We start from the raw sequence: 7411 nt of genomic DNA on the forward strand, positions 1-7411 counted from the left end.
CACTGGCTACTTGAAAGTATGAATTGACTCATGCAGTCACATCTTCCAGAGATTAGCACATTTCATTATATGTTGTAAGTCATTAACATTTGCCAATATCACCTCGGACCATAGCAGAAGAATCTGTTCATACTGGGATGTTATCAAGCTCATGATGATGAAGACAAATTTTCTAAATCTGGTCTTTGTTTCCAAGCTCAAATTCTACCATCAGTCTATCATACTGTAAGTTATTTTCATAAAAGTAACAGCCTAGCTTTGCTCACTGTGGAGAAATTATTGGCCTATCAGTGAGCATGGTCTATCAGTTATTAATTCAGGTAAACTGAGAACGTGAAGAATTGCATTGAATATGTTAGCTAAGTTTAATAATCTGGAGGGGAAAGATTCATGGGTGGGTCCATGGCCTTGAGTGGCCAGGAGTGACCTTTCCTCTTTCCCTGACACTTTTCTATAATTCCGAGCACTAAAGCCTGTTATTTTTATCAACATGCAGAGGCACGTCTCTGTCTCAAGCTGGATCCATTGCTTTGGGTACTGGCCATCAGGGGACATCCAGCATGTCCTCTGTGTGCACTGGAGTCCTCATTAGGGGTGGTAGGGCAGACTGTGAGCTGTGGGGAAGAGGAATGGAAGGAGACAGGAGGTAGGAGAGAGGCAGTGGGGAGGGGAGGCAGAAGGGGATACAAGTGGATGGCATCTGTGTGGCGAGATGGATGGACTGCGGGGCAGTGGCTCAGATCCTGGGCTCAGATGTCTTCCTGCAGATCCACTGCTCTGGAGAGCTGTTACAGGAAAGTGTCTCAGACTCTCAAAGTCATCTAGCTTTGGTTGTTTATTAAATGGGATCAATAATATTAACTACGGCGGAGGGTTATTGTCTGAATTAAGTGAAATGCATTAAGAAAACAGGACTCAGCCTGCTGCTTGGTACGAAGCCATGCCCTGTAAAAGTTAGCCATCACCATGCACCAAACGTGTTAGAGACGGAACCTGCAGTGTTATTAAAGAAGACAGAATGCTGCCTTTCACTTATCATTCCCCTTCCAACCAGCACAGCGACCTCACCTCTGCCCACTCTAGGCCTGGGGCTGGACGTCCTCTGTGTGTCTGGGCAGGAGCTTTCCTGTGTCCTGTTCGCTGGAGGTTTCCCTTGCCACCTGCATTATTTACTCCGGGGAGAAAACTTTGAATTTGATAAATTAGTTTAGATAAAGTCAACATTAAATTGTAATTCTCTGGGATACAATAGATTTTTCCATGGTCTAGACAACTCAGAAGAGGGAAGAGCTGTCAGGGGCATTTCACGAGAAGGCATTTTATTAGGGGGGAGAAGCTGATGAATGCCAAGGCAAGTCAGGAGCAGGCGAGGTGGAGGAGGGGTGCGCTCAGGAGAGGCCAGAGGATTGCTTTAATTTTGTTTATTCTCATATTCCCCAAACATATTTAACCACATTGTCCTCCATGGCTTGAATCAGCGATTGAGTATCATGTGTCAAGCGCTTCCAAGGTGGGCACCGCTGGCTGAACTCCTTCACAGTAATTAATATGCTGTCACTTCTCATTCCTGTGCCTCCTTTTAAAGTCCCTCTCCGGTGCCCATTTCCGATGCCCGTGTTGTGCTGGTGGAGAGGCCAGCACGCACGTCTCCTAAGCTCTCTCCGTGTATGTGTATGAGCTTCCCTGCAGGCTCCATCCATCTTTTGTGCTCCTTCAACAGCCTGCTTCAGGTGCTCAGAACTTTGTTGTTTTTTTTTCTATCAGTCCAGTTCAGATTGTCATCCTTTTTTTTTTTTTTTCTTATTTCATTTTATGTTGAGTTTTTAAGGACATCACTTTTGGCAGAATCTGCCATTAATACTTTCTGAATTCTCAAGCCTGTTTAAAGCCATTTTCACTCCCAGAAATCTTTAAATATATAGAAAAGACTTGCCCCAATCCTAGATCTAACCTAACTCACATGCCCTTTTCCCACTACGAACAAATATTCATAATTTTATCTGACATTCAAATTATGGGTAACATAAAACAAAAACCCTAAATTTGCATTTTGAAAGATAGCTTGTCAGTTTATTCAAAATCCCCTGAGTGTGTACTTGGGTACTCCTGAACCCTGTATCTCCTGTTTCATATATATATAAAATATATATTTTTGTATTTTAAAGTTGATACAATATCTGATATTTATCGTAAGGATACAGAAAGCACTGTATTCATTTTCAGCCAAATTAAAAATGAAAAAGAACAGTAGTAGTGAGACTCATGCATTCCAGTTCAACATCTGTGTCCTAATCGCATGTCATTGTTGCCTCAGAGTGTGGGCAGGTTTGCACAGCAAGGCTCTCAGTGAAGGGGGTATTTTGTGTTTGTCCATATGAGCCCTGATTAGGAAGATTCTGATCTTCAGCTACACAGCATCTCTCTCACTACCCAGTGGCTAGCTCCTGGCTACTGTCAACTTCTGGTGAGTCACTATAAAATGTAATACAAATCAATACAATATTTTAGAAAAAATAATTTGAAAGAAACTTACAACTATTAGTTATAGGAAATAAAATTATTTTAGAAGTTATGCAATGACCCTAGTAGTTAATAATGTACATTTTAAATAAATGAGGATTATATATTATTTTAACTTCCATGTTGATAAAATGATTTAAAATGTTCCTTACTACATTTGATTGATAACACATTGAAATAATAAATGTAAAGATGTACCACACTGGAGATATAAATTTATTTGAATCATTTGTACAAAATTATGCCCTGAAAAAATTGTATTGTTATTATTATTCGAATAGAAAAATATATATCCTTAGCACCTTTTATTAACAGATAATACAACTGAAAAGTTCATCAGCTTATTAAACTTGAATATTACTTTTGAACTGTACAGATGCTGGAGTAATATGACTTTATTTTAAGATAATTCTCTCTTACGTCTCCAGCTGTATCTTACGCCTTCTGTTTCAAGAACTTTTCACATGTAACGTAGATTTGTTTTGTTTTTCTTTGCTGTTGTATTTTCTTTTGATATCTAAAACAAAAATCAGTTATCATGGGCAATAAATTAGGAGATATCTTGTGTAAAAGAGTTATTTTTTTCCTTCTACATAAGGGTATACTGTTCTTTTATAGAGTGTTTTTTTTTTAATTCATTTGCAAAAAAATAAATCTAGATGTGATTGCTCATGCTTGTAGTCCCATGTGCTTGGGAGGTTGAGGCAGGGGAATCATTTGGTTACACAGGTTTGATAACAGCCTGGGCTGAATGTGAACACATATTGCTAAGTGTGTGTGTGTGTGTGTGTGTGTGTGTGTGTGTGTGTGGAGGGAGAGAGAGAGAAAGGCTGAGAAGGTTAGTGCACTACAAGGGAAAATGATTGTGAAAATCATAATGCAGTTATTTTATGCTGCTAGTTTAGAAAACAACACTCAGGGAAATCAGGACTATCAATGGACCCACAAATCTATAGTCTAAGTGGTCAATTATTATTTCTAATAAAACTAAGTTTTTCTATTATCATAAAACTCATTTTATTTCAACATCTTTTTCCCAAATCTAACACCAATAATATTTGATTTTTTGAAGACAAAAATATGTGTCTCTTTAGCTGGTCTACATTAGGCACAATCAGGGTTAGATATGTGTCCTGCCATAACAGAATCAAGTGGGTGCCGCAGTCTGGCTGGGCACAAAATCAGGAGCCACTCAAGCAGGAACAAACTTTATTTCCAAACCTCCCGCCAATGCCACGCACGGGGCCTTCTCCCAGGACACCCTACACCAACAGGAAATCCCTCCTCCGGAAATCCCTCCTACAGCACTTCCCCAACCAATGGGAACTCTCCAGGAATCCAGTGAGAGCTCCAAAGTAGCAGGTCTAAGCAGACAGCAGGGGTCTAATCTCCAATTGAATGCACATTTTAACATAATCATTATCATCTCAATGGCTTGCTGGGGTCACCTTTCAACCAAAAATGCCATGTGTCATTCCTACTTGGCTATGGCTCTCAGCAAGTGGGCTTTGTAAACATGCTACACATTTATTGTCAGGTGTTCATTGTCATGACTGTATCTAGTACTGAAGTAAATTTACTTACTTGAATACCAAAGGCAATGAAATAAAAAAAAATGTATTTCATAGACACTCTTTTTCTTCTTTCTCTCTCTGAAAACAGTTTTCAGTTAGATTAGAAACTAACTATATTTATTACCAGAATTTAAAATGGAAGTAGATTGGTTTCTGGAGAACTAACATTACTAACTGTTCTTAATATAATGAATGAGAATTATAACATATGAACGTATCAGTGGATGATAGGTCACAATGAATCTATATAACTAGAATTTATTTGACATGGACAATGGACGTGTGCTTCACGGTTTACAGTCAATCTGTTGTGCAAAGTGCTCAGGGTGCAAGCACTACTTTGTTCAGGAACATATGCATTAAATGTTGACTGATCTTGGGGTCGCAGGTTCCTGTGGCCTCTCCTGGAAAGTCATATTCTGGCTGATGAATAACTGGATACACCACAATTCTGGGCCTCAGGGCACTGCCTACTTTTCCTGCAAGAGAATCTTATGTGGCCACTAGACCTGCCTTCTCTTCCATCTCTCTTCTTCCCCTGATAACTCTATCTCTAGTAGTATTCCTTGGGTCTGTGTGCACAGTTAGCTGGCCATACAGACTTCCATTCCCTGCCATTGTTCATATTACCTGTAATTTTGTTTGTCATGAGGGTATTTTGACATTACCCATCTGTGGCTTCAGTAAAGGGTCCTATTTTATCAGGTTTTCAAGAAGCCTGAATTTATTCTCAGGATGTCCAAGAATAAAGTAGGTATTATGACAACTCTGGATTGGATTAGTGAATTCAGACAATCAAATATGCAATAAGTGTCTTTAATCAAACACTCATCTTGATTTTCCTCAACTACATAGATGTGGTTCCCGTCTTCAAATAGATGTGTAACTACAATTTCTAAACCAAGACTCTAGGATCACAACCCAACTGTTCACTGTTGATATCTAATAAGCATCTCATTTTTTTTTTTTACTGATTTTGTTTAAAAAAAACAAATGACAGTGGAATGCATTACAATTCTTATTACACATATACAGCACACTTTTTCATATCTCTGGTTGTATATAAAGTATGTTGACACCAATTTGTGTCTTCATACATGTACTTTGGATAATGATGTCCATCACATTCCACCATCCTTGCTAATCCCCTGCCCCCTCCCTTTTTCTCCCACCCAATCTAGAATCCATCTATTCCTCCCATGCTCCCCCTCCCTACCTCACTATGAGTCAGCCTCCTTCTATCAGAGAAAATATTCGGCATTTGTTTTTTGAGGGGGATTGGCTAACTTCACTTAGCATTATCTTCTCCAATGCCATCCATTTACCTGCAAATGCCATGATTTTATTCTATATTATTGCTGAGTAAAATTCCATTGTGTATATATACTACATTTTTTAAAATTTATTCATCCACTGAAGGGCATCTAGATTGGCTCCACAGTTTAGCTATTGTGAGTTGTGCTGCTATAAGCAGTGATGTGGCTGTGTCCCTGTAGTATGATGTTTTTAAGTCTTTGGGGTTTAGACCATGGAGAGAGATAGCTGGGTTAAATGGTGGTTCCATTCCCAGTTTTCCAAGGAATCTCCATACTACTTTCCATATTGGCTGCACCAATTTGCAGTCCCACCAGCAGTGTATGAGTGTGCTTTTTCCCCCACAACTTCACCAATACTTATTGTTGTTTGTCTTCATAATAGCTCCCATTCTGTATGGAGTGAGATGATAACTTAGGGTAGTTTTGATTTGCATTTCTCTAATTGCTAAACAAAGCATCTTAATTTTAAAACAATAAAAAATAACTCTGTATTTTCTCACACTTCAAAGTTGTGCCCCTCTCAGATCCACACAGTTCTGCAAGTGGAACCATCAGTTGCATAAATTAAAAATCAACATTTTTTTTTCTTTGCTGTTTTCTCATTTCCTCTCTGATACTCTCCATTTGCAGGTCAGAATTGTCAAACTGAGAGACAAAAATGTCAGCCGTCCCAGTAAAACACATCCCACAAGCATCACCTCCAGCTTCACCATCCCTGCCCCATACTGGGCACTTCTGGTTGATCTTTCCTAAATTACTAAAGGAACCTCTAATCTGAACTTCAACTCTAGTTCTGACCCTGTTCTTTGGGCTTTCAATTTAGCAGTCAAATAAAACTTGCAAAATATTATGAGATTCTCATGTTGGAAATTTTTGGTGACTTTTCACCAGTCTCAAAAAAATTTAAAATTTCTTCCTCTCACTTGCTGAGCACTGCATGCTCTGAACCTGTATCATCATGACCTTCTGTATGGTATCCTAAATCCTAAATTGCAATGACTCCATCACTCCAAATGGTTGCTTAACTGGATTTTCTAAAGCTAACAAAGTACAATGAACATGGGTAGGATACAGCCTGACTCATGATTCTTTCTAGGAATATCCTAAGCTAGACACAGATCAGTGCCCTCCCAGGACTTTCATCTGAGGAGATGGAAGAGGGCTGTGTTCAGTCCCACCACCCACCGCCACCCACCATCTGGTGATCAGGTGATGCTGGACACTGGGAGGATTCTTCCCGTTTGATGGCTTCTGCTCAGGCATTGAAGTACATAAACACTCCAGAGCCCCATAACTGCAAAGCTCCCCAGGGCGAAGTCCTTCTGACCTTGTTCTGTGTTCATCCAATTATGGACTCTGTTAGACTGTTCAGGAAGAGCATAGAAAATTAAAAACCACACATGGGACCATACACTTCTGGGAAGCAATTACTCCTTCAGCTCAGACACAGGTTCAAATCATGTTAAAGGAAATAAGTATCAGCAGCTCAGTGCTTTTGAATGTCTACTAGTGTGTAAGGGATGATTCCAACTACTCTGTGTACAATTACTGCAGATTCACACACACACACACACACAAAAATACAGCTTGTTACCTGAATCATCATGTTCTATCAATATTAGCTATTAATGTTAAAAAGGAATATGATTCAAAACAATCCAATGAGGTAAACACTTTGTTCCCATATTTTTCAGAGAGGAAATGAAAGCATAAAGGGTAAGATAATTTATTTTGTTTGTTAGGCAATTAGCAGATCCAGCCGAGCACTTAAGCAGAGGTATGGTGACTCCAGAGTCCAAGCCAAGGTCACCTCAAGTTAGCATTAATTTAAAACATGCCACTTTTCTTCACCTTGTAAAGATGCTTCTCTATTATGCGGATTGACTTTTATCTTCCTGTAAAAGTGAGATCACCCACTTCAAGCCACTGCTACTCAATCCAGGAACCTCGGACTTCCTCAGGATTGGTCACTGAGTACTTGGACCAAACCATAGTGTGCTC

This window comes from Urocitellus parryii, chromosome 2 (genome assembly GCF_045843805.1).
Source record: "Urocitellus parryii isolate mUroPar1 chromosome 2, mUroPar1.hap1, whole genome shotgun sequence".
In the NCBI taxonomy this organism is placed as follows: domain Eukaryota; kingdom Metazoa; phylum Chordata; class Mammalia; order Rodentia; family Sciuridae; genus Urocitellus; species Urocitellus parryii.